Source organism: Lissotriton vulgaris, chromosome 9, assembly GCF_964263255.1.
Source record: "Lissotriton vulgaris chromosome 9, aLisVul1.2, whole genome shotgun sequence".
NCBI lineage: Eukaryota > Metazoa > Chordata > Amphibia > Caudata > Salamandridae > Lissotriton > Lissotriton vulgaris.
In genome coordinates this window covers 1,095,353,040-1,095,368,009 of record NC_141697.1, presented here as the reverse complement: position 1 = coordinate 1,095,368,009, position 14,970 = coordinate 1,095,353,040, and the positions used below count along the sequence as shown (strand labels likewise).

At 43.2% G+C, this 14,970-nt stretch overlaps 1 protein-coding gene across 6 annotated transcripts in view; it reads right to left on the bottom strand.

Annotated features, from left to right (window-relative positions):
- The window catches only part of LOC147692851 (receptor-type tyrosine-protein phosphatase gamma-like), a 1,083,817-nt gene that overhangs the window by 791,832 nt on the left and 277,015 nt on the right, over positions 1-14,970 (bottom strand). The window lies entirely within an intron of this gene.

The following is a 14,970-nucleotide window of genomic DNA, read 5'->3' as shown; positions in this document are numbered from 1 at the left end:
GTTGTGATGCTATAGGTGGTCTTGTTAATTTACCTTCCCAGGTAAGCTATATCGTTGTTTGCCTGTAAGAAGTATCCAGGGCCATTAACAAAAGTTTAAATGGGAAGGGTGCATGACCAGATGGGGTGCCTGTGGATGTGAATAAACTCACAATCAATTTGTGGGCCCCCCCCACCCATCTTGACTTTAGTATTAAATACAGCAGGGGCTGAGCATAACTCCTTTCCACCCAACTAGAATCCATAATTGTACCCATATTTAACAATCATTTGCAATGCAATCGATCTCGCCTTTGGGACCTTGTACGTATTTAACGATTCAGCATATTTAGGGTATGGGCATGAAATGGGGAGACCAGCTATGTTGAATAAAAAGCTAACACACATTGGGAAGACTTTAAGGACAGTGTATGAGACAGTGTGACAGAGGGAGAGCGAGTTTTGCAGAAGGACGGAAAATGGGGGACAATGGGATAACATAGATCGAGACTAACAGAGGGTTTGGAGGATAGCAGTTCGTTTAAAAGAGGTAAGCAGAGATGAGCGAGGGAGACGAGAACCTAGAAGAAAGAGACGGACAGAGTTTTGGGTGGGAATATTGGCGCCGGTAGCATGCATGCGAGGGAGAGTGAGTTTAAAGAAGAGACAGTTTTGGGGTGTAGGTAAGGACACAGGTTTAAAGGGACTACTCATGAGACAGAAAAAGTGAGCTTGAGGGGCAAACTAAGTTAGAAATATTTTATGGGATGGGGAGCATCAGACAAAGGAGCAGACATCCGGGGCACAGACCAGCAGAAACATGATTGTATGCTCTTTCCGGTTGCCATTAAGCTCTGCCCCCAAGTTTTTGAGGACCTTCCGTATTTCTTTTATCCGTGCATGTTTTTTGGGGGAAGCCTACAGACAAGTAACCCGGGTATCTTCTACAGTTAAAACCTTGCCATATTTAAAGTCAATTACTCTGGAAAATAAATAAATCTAAAATCGTCCAATACATGGGTAAAATAATAGGCATTGGAATTTTAAAAACAAACATGGATTGAGTATACTGACTGAACAAGAACATCAAACAGGAGGATAAATAGGTTTACCTGCCAAAATAGCAAGACACCCTAGTATGCTTGGCACAAACCATTAAATGTCTGTAAGCGCAAAAAGCAGCGACCCGGGGCAGATTAGTTTAGCAAACAAATCCTATAAATCAGAGTCGGCGAGAGCTTAAATTTAGCAGTCTTCCTATAATATTGTAGCATCTGAACGTCCAGCACTAGTAAAAGAAATCGTATTCTACGAAGCTTGCGTATAAGAAATCCCACCTTGCGTTATAAATGGGCACATTCATTTTTAGGTCGAGAAAGGCAGCGCATGCACTATCTTTTGAGACCTCCTGTAATAACTCAGCGGGCTTACAGTAGTTTATTTTCTTGCTATTGGCTGCTTGCCTTTTCACTCATGCATTTAGCCTTATGATTTGCTAAAGGCATCTATTTGTCATGCCTCCTAGTGTTGAGACCGAATAAAAAGGGGTTAAAAACAATAAGTAATAAGCCAGAGCCATGCCAATTTGAGCTTTTAAGACCCATTCAATCAAATCTCTTTAAAAATATGCAAGATGTCCGTAGGGATTATACATTCCAATAATTACCGATTTCCAGTGTGCCACAGCAGTGAAAGGCCTGTAACAGCGCAGCGCCATGACACAAAACCAATTCTTAAAGAGTGAAACCAGGGATGCGCGAAGTACCCAACGGGACTATAGTTCAAGTCTGGGGTGCACTCACATGAAATCGGGGTGCATCATAACTGCGCTCATAACTGACTGAACGTCAGAAAAGTGGACGCCGCTGCCTTCAAACAGTTGCAGCGGCGGAGCCCGGATGTGTGATAGCAGCCAGTTAAAGCGCCAAGTGCTTGAAAGGTGCAGTGCGCCGTGCGCCACAGGGGCTCGCAGTGGATCTTAGCTCGATCGTAAAATGCACTCAGATGTGAACTGCGAGTTTAAAATGCACTCAAGTGAAATGTTCAACGACTACTCTGCCGACTGATTTGTGTGTATGGGGCATCGCAGCCATTAGGCTGTTGCAGTGTTGGTGTGATAAGGGTGGGGAGCCACGCAGTTAAAGTGCCAAGTGCTTGAAAAGTGCACCAGGGATGTCCGAGATGCACCAAGATGCAACGGATCCTAAATGAGGCGGTGTGAGCAACTCAGCATTATCGGAGAGTTCCAGAACATGGGTGCAAAGGCACCATCCAAAATACCATACCCTGTCCATTTACTCCTGGGCCAAGCCACTCCCAAGGCCAGTGAAAGCAGCTGCGCGTTGCTGCTCGTAACCGCAAGCCGTAGGCCTTTTCACCTGCACAAGCGTGTGAAAAGTCCAGAGAGATTCCAAGAGGTCGTTTTACTAGCGCTGCTCTAGGCTCGACCTAAAAAGGGAAGTAGGAGTGACCTCGCCCCTCCCCCAAGTATTACTGACCAATATCTTTGGGACTCTTCGGCTACAATTATGAGAAGTCATCTTGGACAAATTGAATAATGGACCGAAGCAAATGTTGTACTTAGTTTATCACATTATGGGATCAGTAAAGGCACTGGTACGGTACTAAAGAACAATGTCAGAATCGAAACCTTTTAATGAGCAAATAGACCAGGGTGAAGGCGGGTGCCCAGGCTCGAGCTAAAAAAGACCTTCACTATGATTTGTGTTAAGGGAATACTGAAGACTATTGTACCATATTAATGGTGTACCTTTAAAGAGAGTTACATCTTTTTCTTACTTATGATTAAAGTTTACTTCCTTGGATACCTGGAATAAGCAGGCGGGATTATGCTGTGCCCCCAATACCTGAGTCAGAAATTCCAAATCCATAAACCGGAACGTCTCTTGCGTTCAAGCAACCAAGCCTTATTAAAAATTCCCTCCATTAAGAAGGCCAGACAGGGCGGCCGAGCACTCTCATACATAGGACCCTCCATCTGGAATAAACTCCCCATCGGTATGAGACAAAATGCCAATCTTCTATCATTCCGAAAAGCACTCAAGACATATCTCTTCTGTGAGACATAGTTCCCCACTCACACATTTTAAAGGCACCTAATCTGGCACCAACAGCGTATCTGGCAACATCAGCGAATCAAGCGCGGAGATACCCCTTCGGGGGTCGAGTCCAGCGCCATACAAGCAAATAAATAAATAAATAAATAAATAAATATGATGAGCTCAATTGAGAGGATGTTCAGGTGTGCATCAAATCTAGGAAATAAACCAATAGCAGAAATAGTTATTATAGAACCAGATGTGTATTTGCAGCAGTATATGGGGGCAAGGCTTATGGGGTTTTGGTGACACAGGTATTTTACAAACACAAGAGAATGATTTCATACAGTATCTTCACAACGGCCCAAAATCCACACCAAATGATTATTCATCAGGAACTGGCAATGACCTTCATGGAGGATATTTTATATTGGAAGCCTATTCTTTTGTGGCACGCTATGTGGAGTAAAGTGGAGACCTCATTTACTGAACCATAATTATGGATGGTTTGTCTCTTGATAATTTTATACAAATCCAATGAATACAACAACCTATCTAGGAGATCGTAAGTTACAGACTCCAGTCGGATTTAAAAAGCCAGAATCAATAATAGTTTTCTAAAATAAATTACAAAAATTCATGTTTGCCAGTACCTTCGACAGTTCTAGGAATATGGAAGAACTAAACACATTGTTGGGGATTAATAACTTAATTGCTAAACCAGATGGTATTCAAACTGATTTGTTAATGGTGCCAAATATACAATAACTTTATTTTGACTCTTCTTCGGTTTGTTACTCTACATATGATGGTGTCTTTCCCTAAAAGAAATCAGTGACTTAAATACCTACTGTATTGCCTATGTGATAGGAAATTCAAGCAGCCAACTTTGCACTTTACTCTTTTTTGTGCATTTTATGAGAAGCTAAAGTTTTTTAAAAACACCATTTATTAATAGGAATCTTGTGTATTTTAGAATTACTTTAGTTTATGTAAATTTGAAAATAAGCAACCTTGTTCAGCTGCATTGCCCATAGATTAGTGGCTTGACTGAGCAAGATTGCGGACCACCTTTAGTGAAGTTCGCTCCAGAGAGCCAGGGAATCCGTACAAATCCTGCAAGATTGTCATGCCTCCTTAACAGTCATCCAGGGGAGGACAGGACACCAACTACCACCATCCACGCCAGCAGGGAAAGAAATCTACAGCCAGCAGCCTTGTGGCAGACCTCGCTCGCCGCTGTGCCAAGCCAGGGGGAAAAGACACCGGGATAGACTGAGTGGCAAGAGGCCCCAGACAGTGAGCACTGAAGCACTCTGGGGCCGTGAGCCCAGCCGACACTGGAGACTGTGGGGGATACCCACACCGGGCCTGGGCAGCTGCGGTGTAAAGTTCGGAGGAGCAACTCTCCCCTCTGAGGCCTGTATTGGCAGACATCTGGCAGTGTTACTGGACGAGGGTAATTCCCCTCACCTTTGCGGCCCCCCAATTGAGACTCGAAGCTCTCTTCTCCCACACATGCTGTTGCCTCTTCAACTCGCCGGTTAGAATGGGCGATCAGCAGTGGTGCCAGGCAGCTGAGCGTGGTGGTCCACTGTCTGCGCCTCGCTGCTCCTGAAATTCCATATCTGGGCAGACTGAGTGGCATGAGGCTCCTTCTGGCAGATGTTGGCGCGCACTCCTGAGGACGCAAGCAGAGCTTCAACTAGGGATAGTGGGAGCTGCTTGCTCTAGACCCAGAAGCAGGCGTTGCAATGACCGGATGAAGGCCTCCTCACCCCACCGAGGCTTCCACTGACTCAGGATGATTGGTGAGCCGGCATGCACAGGGACCACGTAGTACTCCCTCCAACTGCAACAGAAAGTACTCCTGCCCTTGCCCATTGTTGCCACCTCTCGCCCGCCATTCTCCCAAGAGCTGTAGCCGGCTTGGCTCAAGTTGGATGCCAGCAGTTGTTGGGCCTCTTGGGGGCCTGGCCTTGCTTTGCGTTGGGGAGTGGCCCGGTGCCACATGGCGTATAGAGATGTCCCACATCCATCTCAGAGGGGGGGGGGGGGGGGGGGGGGGGGGGTAGCTGGGCAGAATATTATCAGCGGGGGCCATGCTGCACTCCTCACTGCGGCCCTCAACTGGGGCTTAAACCCTTCTGCACCCTGCAGGGTCCTTTCATCCTCCCCTGCCACCAAACATCCATGCTCTCATTCAGTGCTGCCCAGGGGGCGTCTTTTTCCTTGGGGAACTGCTCCCCTTCCTCAAGCAATTAGCCCCCCTCATGTTTGGGCTGGACTTACATGGAACATAGTGATCCCACAATGCCACCCCCACCACTCCGACATAGGAGCGCCTCCGTTCAACAGTGGGGCATCAACTACAGACTAGGGGACCCTTGAGGCCACCATCCACATCCGCTGACTTGACGGACCAGCTAGATCACAGCCAATCGCACTTAGCACAGCCCCTGGAGGCCCAGGATAAGTTGGATACCATTCTGCAAGCCATCACCACATCCAGAAGGTCTGAGAAAAAGATAGAGGAGCTGCTAGCTGAACTCTGACTGACAAAGATAACCAGCTGAAGGTGACCTCTAGGGTAATAGACCAAGATTGCATGCTGTCAGACATCACACCTCTGCTGGAAGCACAAGGGAAGTTACTTGGAAGCCACTTCCACCACTAGAAATGACCATCTTGGATTGGAGTCAACCTGCCCCACACTCCAGGTTCTATGGCAGGCCCACAAATTACCCCACAGACATCAAACAATATGCTACAATACTCCTATCGCCAGGATGTCTAATGTCTCTACCCATCACCTCATCTTTAGGGTGCCCTGCGGTGATTCTCCTCTATTGTCATGGGGAATGAGCACCATAGTTCCAGTAGACACTGTTGCTTCCTAAGCCTGTACCTACCTGATGCTGCCTCGGTTAGTGATCCCACAAGACATGCCCTTGCAATCTGGCAGCAGACCCTCATCTCACCTGGATCCTTAGTTGGCCCTCTAGGGTATCTCTCCTACTTCTTGATCTTTTCCTTCAGATACTTTGGTTTGACCCACCAGGAAGGTTGACTCCACTCCCCGCATCCATGATGACGGTTTGGGTGAGCGGTCTGTTGCTGCTAGCTCTCATCACTGATCTGGCTTTACCATGTAATTCTAACAGTTATTCCCCATATAGATCAAGCAACCTCCACCATACACTATACACCCAATCAGCGTGGGGGCGGTGAGGTGGCTGACCAAGAGCGGCCATCTGTATTCTTGTTCACACCTCTAGATCTTTATTAGATGGCACACTGCCCTCAGACACGGTTCCTAACCCTGAACATCAGGGGGCACGCACAAAGCGTGCCACTGCTACTCTATATATTCTCACCTAAATTCACAGCACACAAGGATGTTTTCTCCAGCATCTGCAAAATGGTGGCAGGGAGCAATCTATGGCACAACATATTCTTCAAATATTCGAGGAGTCTTAGTATGGGTTCGCCTTGGCACCTCACCACTGTCAGACAGTGAGGGGAAGATATGCCTTCGCAGAAGGATGCCTTGATGGTACCCAGGTACTCCTGGAAAGCATATACGCCCCAAAAGCAGATCAAGCCTGCTTCTGGGCTTCTTTGTCTGGGGTCCTAGCACAATGGCCAGACATTCCGGGATACTGGGGTGTATTGACTATGGTAGTGTATTGAATGTCCACTGCGAAAAGTCCCATTTGCCACTCCCACAAATGCCCCCTCAATTCTGTGCAATTTGCAAATTGGGCTAGGCATTGGTCCCCGATGGATGCTGGAAGGGCTCAACATCCCATCCTCAAGCTGTACTCTCTACTCAGCACCCCTTGATTTATATGTACACATCAATCGCTTCCTCTGCTACTCCACTATCCTCCCGCAGCTCAAACACTCAGACTACCTAGGTCGTATCATCTCGGATCATGCAGCACACATCATGGATATGTACTGGAGTGCACCACCCACCCTGGCCCCCATCTGGCGACACCCCATGGAAAAACTGGACGACCCCAGTTTCAGGGACACCCAACTCGAGTACATTGGCCACTATTTCACTTCACAGAAAACCACGCCACAGCAACCATGCATGCCACTGAATAGGATATCTTCAAGGTTGTCACACAGGGGTGTGCATCCAAAACGAAGTGGGAGTGCCTCATGACCTTGACGGGGACCTAACCCGGACAGACTCGGCCCTGGCAGCGATGTGGAGTGCAGGGTCCCATCCTACACAGAAGCCCAAGCGGCACAGACCACAAGCTGTCCTCCTGGAGCACCTCCGCTGCTACAACTTTGCAGCATATACAGTCTGGGTATACTCCACAGGGGATAAACCAGGCCACCTTCTGGCATGGTTAAAGCACCAAGAGGTTACTACACCCCCAAATCACAGATTGTCCTGGTCATCTCCCCCCCCCCCCCCCCCCCCAAGTACACAGCACAATTTCCTCTAAGCCTTTTCTCTGATTTATATTGGGTATAACCAGTGGTGCACCCCACTGCAGCAAGCTCATTTATACAGAGTGCCCTCTCACCAGTATTTTGAAGCTAGAGCATAAACAACTAGGCACTCCCATTTAGTGGCTGAGGTGAAGAAGGCCACTCACAACCTGGACCATAATAAATAACTGGGCATGGACGGTCTGGCCATTGAATACTATGACTGTATATCCTCCCATTTGGCCCCAATAGTCACAGATATGTACAACAAGTCACTTAAAGCAGGGAAAATACCCCTCATAACGTTCTATCGCCCCATAGCTATTTTGGCGCCAATAAGTTCTTGGGGAAAATACTTGCAGACCAATAAATTCAAGTGCTACCAAACATTGTACACTCAGACTAAAATGGGTTTGTCCCCCGTTGTAATACTTCCAACAACCTTGAACGCTTCTTCCTTGTGATGGATCAGGCTTCATTGTAGTTTCCACATGCCGCAGCCTTGATCCATGACCTAAAGAAGATGTTCAACACACTGTTCTGTAAATACCTCTTCTAGAACCTTACTAAGATAGGCATTGGGGAATGGCTGCTTGCATACACAAAGTTGCTCTACAGTGGTCCACGGTATGCATTGGGCACTTAAACTCCACTCCCTTCCAGATCGGCCAGGGTACCCACTAAGGTTGTCCCCACTCATCCCTCTCAGTTTTCTTCCTGCTGCGCCCAAATCCGGATAAGTAGTTTTTGCTCAGAACAAGATTAAGCGAGATACTGGAAATGTGCGAGCTGCACTTTGCACAAGTATCTGCCCTGGTGGATTAATTATTTGGACTTGGTTTTGTTTAATTGGACATGTGAACTGTCACTACCTTTAAAAAAACATACATATATGTACAGATAAAAATGATATGTTTCAGTAAACAAAATTGCTCTTTTATTAATGGCTGGACGATGGATCAGTAGGTAAGTGTTTGCTAAAATAAGAGTTTGCCCAAGTCACCTGTTTTATTCTTTCAATGTCAGTAAAGTGACGACCATTAAATTACTTCAAGTGAAGCCTGCCATCTACATCACATAGAAGCTGCTGTAACAAATTGTTTTGAACAGCAGCGTGTTCTTAACTAATTCCATAGTATGGAGGGAAGGAAATGTAGAACGGCCCCCAAATACTCCATAATATTTTGCTCCATAAGATCTGGTTAATTGTTATTAGATAAAGAGCTCTATTTAGTTTTTTTTTTATAATGTAGACTACAAGAACACGTAGAAAAAGCTGGCGGATCGACACAAAAGTGCACTGCTTCTGCCAGTAATGAAACTGATGAAAAAGACAATGGAAACTACATCCAAGCGGACAGTTTAACTATTAGTTTAGATAGAGAATTGAAGTGGAAAAGATTTTAAAAAAGCATTTGACCAGCCTATCCTAGTTTGTGTTTTTATTTCAGTGGAGCATCCTCCCTTAGTGCTAATTCAGCTTCATAACCTCCAAAATAGACAAAATTATTTTTCTAGTGTTGTATTAAAAAAAAATTGCAGTGATTGTTATAAAGTACATATTTTATTTAAAGGAGAAAATGCAGACTAGGTTGTGTATTCCTTTTGGCAGAGTCCCTAATGGACTTATGTTACTCTTAAGCACAGAAAGTCTGTATTATACTCTCGCATATCTCATTACCCTCTTTCACATCCCATTACCTCCCACACTCTGCCAGGAGGCCTCTTTCTTGGTTTAAAGGACTGTTGTTGGCTTACAAAAGTACTATATTCCAATGTTTTAATAAACAAATTCCTGAACACAAGTGGTGGTCACTCACTCCTTGCTAAATATTATGGCATTGTAGGGGTAGTCACCACTACCAACAGCATAGTAGCTTGTGAAGCCATTACATTTTGAAATACACCCTATTAATCTGTAGCCGTGCTTTCTAACACACCTGAAGCCTGACCCTTAAGTATGCTTGCAACTGCATTTCTGCACTCTTTGCCTGACAACATTAACATGGCACTGCTGTTGTGTGGCCTTTCATACCTGTCAAGAGTTCCCATGACAAATTTTTCATTTTATGTCAGCCCTGACCTTTTAACACACATACAATACACTTAGCAAAATGTCAATTCCCAGAATTGAATGTATTTTATTAAAACTTGGCACAAAAATTCCAAAAGTAAAGTGCAGTTGGGTAAAAGGTCAAGATGATCACCCACAACAATGGGACACTTTACAGCTATGAATTTTGTTGCTAGTTGGCCTGCGGGATGGGTAGCGGTTGACCAGCTACCAATACAGACTTGTTAGAAAGGGGGGCCTGGTGTGTAAAAGATTTTACCCATTCTCTGTAAACATATTGTCCAAGTTTCACATGAGCCTGCCATTTCACCAATCAGATAGAGAACTAAATACTGCCAAAAGATCAAATACAGTTTTAATAATCCAAGATCCTCTACAGTGTACACAATAATTAGATCACACCTAAAGCATGCATCTAAACTCTGCATCTTTAATTCAAGTACACAAACCGGAAGTGGCAAAAAGGAAGAAAACATTGTTTTGGTATCTGTAAATAACAAACCGCAAGCAGAATAACCTTAGGGCAGTCTTTCTTGGTGCTACCTTGTATAACAAAGTTTCACTGTTAGACCAATGCAGGAAGAAATAATAATTACTTATTTTCTCTCACTTTCCATTATTTCAATGGCACTTTAGGTTGTGATTGAGCAGGTGTTTATATATGTTTGCACGGATTAGTGCCGTTTTCCTTTTCGTGGGGTTTTATTTATTACAAGTTTACAACAGGATAGTCTACATTTGAGCAGAGAAAACAAGCAGCAATGGAGTGAGAGTGCTGTTGAAGTTAAATTTATGTTTTTTTTTTATTTATACTGCACCTACACATAGTTTTATTCATATGGAATTAATCGGTGTTGAATAAAAATATTCTATTAGACATTTAGAGCAAAAGGACTATATATGTGAACATTGTCCATTTTTACTCATTACTCAAAGCAAGGATTGAAGGCTGAAGCATGGTCAAGAGATCAAGATAGGTGTGAGAAAAAGTTTGAGGGAGAAGAAATGAGCCACAACGGAAAGAGTGATAGGTGAGGAGTGAGGGAAGACTAACGAGGCGATAAGAATGAAGGAATGAGCAATCAAGAGTAGTCACGGAGGAGAGAAGGTCAAGAAATGAGGGGAGAGGGCATTCTAAAATAGACTATGTACTCATGTGATGCAACAATAATCAACACCATTGTAGCTTTGTTTTAAGATAAAAATACTGATGTTACATAGTTTGAAAATCTTTGACAAAACTCATTAAGTTCAGCTGCATGGTTGTCAGTAGGACAAACCGGTATCGTTCTACAAATAATTCGCATTTTTACCACAATCGTTTTCCTAATTTTTATGTCATCCACTCTGGGATCCTTCATTCTGTCATAGCCATGCCGCATGGGCATAAAAATAAATATCCCACATGTTAGGAGTTTAAAAAGGGGTATCCAACCTAGTTGAACTCTTGAAAGCTACAGCCTCCAGCTTTGTCCCAGTTGAGATTTCAGACTTCCAAAAAGGAGACTTTGTTCGCATATAGTAATCTTCACTGCAACTTTGTTTAGCGCTCCCAGGTGAGGTTGTTTGCTCATCGGATACCACCTGAAGCCTTACCCTGCTAAAGGTCTACTTTCTCAGAAACTTTTAAAATGTGTTCTATGTCCAACTGTAAGCGCTATCTGGGCCCAATCTACTTTGTTGCCAGACTCGCATCCATCACAGTCGACCATCACTTTCAACCTTGCCCCAGTCTTGAATGACTAGATGCCTGCGGTTAGAGCTTTGGTCTTTCAGGTGCAAGTTCTTTCTGGCCATTTTCAAAATCTCCAATTCCAGTTCTACATATTGGATTTTTGTCGTTTTGAAGTCAATACATTTGTTAAAACGTACTCCATTCAATTGACGTGGGATTATGTGTGTTGTGATTCCACTTAATTACTGTATGTGTGCTGCATAAATACTTCATACATTGCCTCCAAGTTAAGCCGGACGGATTTTGTGCTAAGATACCAGAGGGTTAAGCACAGGATAATGTCGTTCAGCCCAACAGGGTTTGTAGCTGTTGCTTGAGCAGGGTTAATACCCCGCTCAACCAGAACCCAATTTCTCAAAAACTAGATCACAAATATTGGTGATTTTTGGAGAAGGATGATAGTTGGAACATTTTTTACATGTTGGTGTTGGGATTCTTTGAAAAAGTCACTAAGTCTACCCGAGTACAGCCAGGACGTACAAGATCAACCACGTAGTGGTCATGCCAGAAGGTCGTGCGTGTCAGAAGGTTGGCTGCTCACAAGGGGTTGAAAGGAGGGCCAGGCTACTCGCGCCCTATACTAAATAATTTGAACCCTCGCCATGCCCAGCTAATTACCTCACCTATTCCGTCGCTCATGAAAGGTTTTAAAACATCACTATACCATTTGAAAGGACATTGATGACAAAACTGTGCATGGTGGGATGCAAGTTAATTTTAGGGCATGAGTTATAGTAACTTTAAACTACTATAACTGGAGAATTTCAATGGGTTTTTAAGTTTAAAACATTACTTTTAACAGAAATTTTTCCCTAACCATAAAGTCACTAACTTTTTCTTTTGCGCGTATGTGTATATATATATATATATATATATATATATATATATATATATATATATATATATATATATATATATATATATATATATATACACACACACATATACATACACACACATCAGTTGCAATCCTGCCCCTCTTTCGGATTCTGAAAGCAGGCACCAGCACCATGAGATTGGAAGTCCTTTCCTTTTCAGAGAGAACGCGTTTCGGTGGCAACTCCCACCTTGTTCACAACACACACATATATGCAATAGACATGATATGTATGTGAAGAGGAAAACATTGAAATAAGTTTTAAAATAGAAAATTACAGAATGGTGGCCGATTGTACAACAGGGTCAAGACTAGCAAGGGACTGAATTTGCTAAGTCTTAAGCACTACATATTCATATTGGCAATATTGCAGGTAAATAGATCAATTTGCTGGCAATGACAGTCAAAATCTTCGGAAAACATGAAATCCCATGGGTAGAGATGAGGAAATCAAATGTATATAGCAGAAACATCTGTATGTGGACACAAACAAAATATACTCAGTTTGTGGGGCCACACAGTGCTGTTTAGGGTTGACGGAAAAAATACATGGTTTGGGCAGGGCTATTTTTGGGGGTTTGCCTTACTTTCTTCGTAAATAAGCACAATTGTTTTTAATTTTTTTTAACATTCGTCAATACTTCTTGGGTAACATTTTTTAAGGGGGGGGGGGGGGTGGTATCCAGTACTGGAAGATTTTAGTTTTAAATTGGAGCCGGGTTAAACACTTTTTTGCAGCCTTCAAAAGGTATATTTTGACAATACACTCATAAGCCGTTTTAGCTTTTATTTAGATATGGGGCCTTATGCATCATAGGGTTCTACACATTCCGTGTCTATGGGAAAAGGAGTTAGTATATATGGGCTCTGGAATCAAGAATTAAAAAAAATCTTGCAATGTATAAGCTAAATCGAAGAATGAAAACGGTTTGTGACCGCTTGGTTTTTAGTATGCTGTTGGAGAACCAGATGGGTCAATGAATCGTCTTCCGTATCGAGTCTTCTTGGTTGTCACCGTCTGTGTGGTGGGATGCCAAATAGCGGAAATAGGCATATTGGATGTAGCAGCAAATATGGTTAACACGTCATATACTTAAACTGGGATTAAACCAGTGGATGGAAGTCCTGGGTTTCACAGCGCCTGTTCAGATGTGTAATAGGCAATACAAAACAGATACCCAGCTATTTTCAGTTTGCAGCTGAGGAGGCACTATCATTTTGTGCTTGAGCCGCCCGGATTAAACAAAAAGTGTAACGAAGTGAAAGTTAAAAACACTGGGATAAAAACACCCAATCGAACAAAGGATATCTGAGTGTTAAAATTATATTGAACAGAGGCATACTGGACAGCATGCTTCAAAGATATGGGACAAGGTTTTAACATGAACGTTGTGCTGAATCTTGTACTATCAACATCTTAGAACAACATCTGTAAACCGATATTCATGTGCATTTAGTAGCCATTCCTAAATTGACCTGGGTGGACATGAATAAAAGTTTATTTAAATTTAAGCATTTGCCTCATCCGATAAGAGCAAATATACATTACTTGGACACAGCTAACAGAATAGGAGTGGTTGGGAAAATCCACAGGCATAGTCCTCTCTTGATGCCAACTGACCTAAAGAAAGGCATCAGAAACGTCCTTCTTAATTGTAAGTGGAAAGAGCAAAATATATGTACAATACAACGAGCAAAAATAATATCCTACAAATTAGCCAGCCAAAATAGCTATACATGATAAAAATCATATCGGAGCCTACATCAAGGTAAGCTTCATAAACAGGCTGAGATTTGGGTCAAAACATCTCAACTATTAAGGTTTACACCTACACTTAATGGATTGGAGTTTTAAAATACATTCTGTAAACTGGTTGAGAAGACATCGATAATTATTAATGTGAAAATACATGCAGCTTTATTAAGTTGTTGCAAGGTGGAATATTATGTGGTATGGTTTTACCACGCAATATTCTCACGATACACCGATATGCTCCTAGGATTTAACAACAATAATCCTTAGCTAAGTCCTGGTAGTGTGGTAAAGAGCAGTCAGGCATTACTGGAGGAACATGTAAAGCATTTTCCAGTAGTATTATGGTGCATAGGTAATTGACGCAAAAGAAATCCAAAACCAATGTATGAAAACAAACCTTAAAACGAACTTTTTATCATACGTATAACCGGAGTTATGGATTTTCAAAGCATTCGAAAATAAATGCATTAACTACATCAGGCATTTAATGTTGCGGTCAATGGGAAATGCTGCTAGTGACAAACTGTCACTTAGGGGTCAATTTACGTTTCTACTCTCTCGAGATAGAGGTCAGATTACTTGTACTCTTTTTGGGGACAATGAGTGTAGAAGTAACTTCTGGACTGTCAGTGGGCTTAGAACCGGGGCTTTTAACATTGTGGTCAAAGAGAAAAAGCACTTGTGACAAACTGCAACTTCTCAGTTGAATTACTTTTAACCCTTGCAGTGTAGAGGTCTTTGGGGTCCCAGGAACAAGGTTTAAACAGCCAGTTCACTTTTACCTTCCACGGTGCGTCCGGGTACATAGGTAGCTTTGGGCTGTTAATCATTTTGAATGGGTGTGGCCAAAAATGCAGCACTTGACAATCGGTCACTTGGGGGTTGAATTACTATGTACCCTTGAAGAGTATAGATCTTTGGGGTCCCAAGACCCAGACTCAACAGCTGGATTTCTTCTACATTGCTTGGTGACTCCAGGTGAAGAGGGAGTTTTCAGGTGTCAATCACCATGGACAGGTCACACCAAAGATGCTTT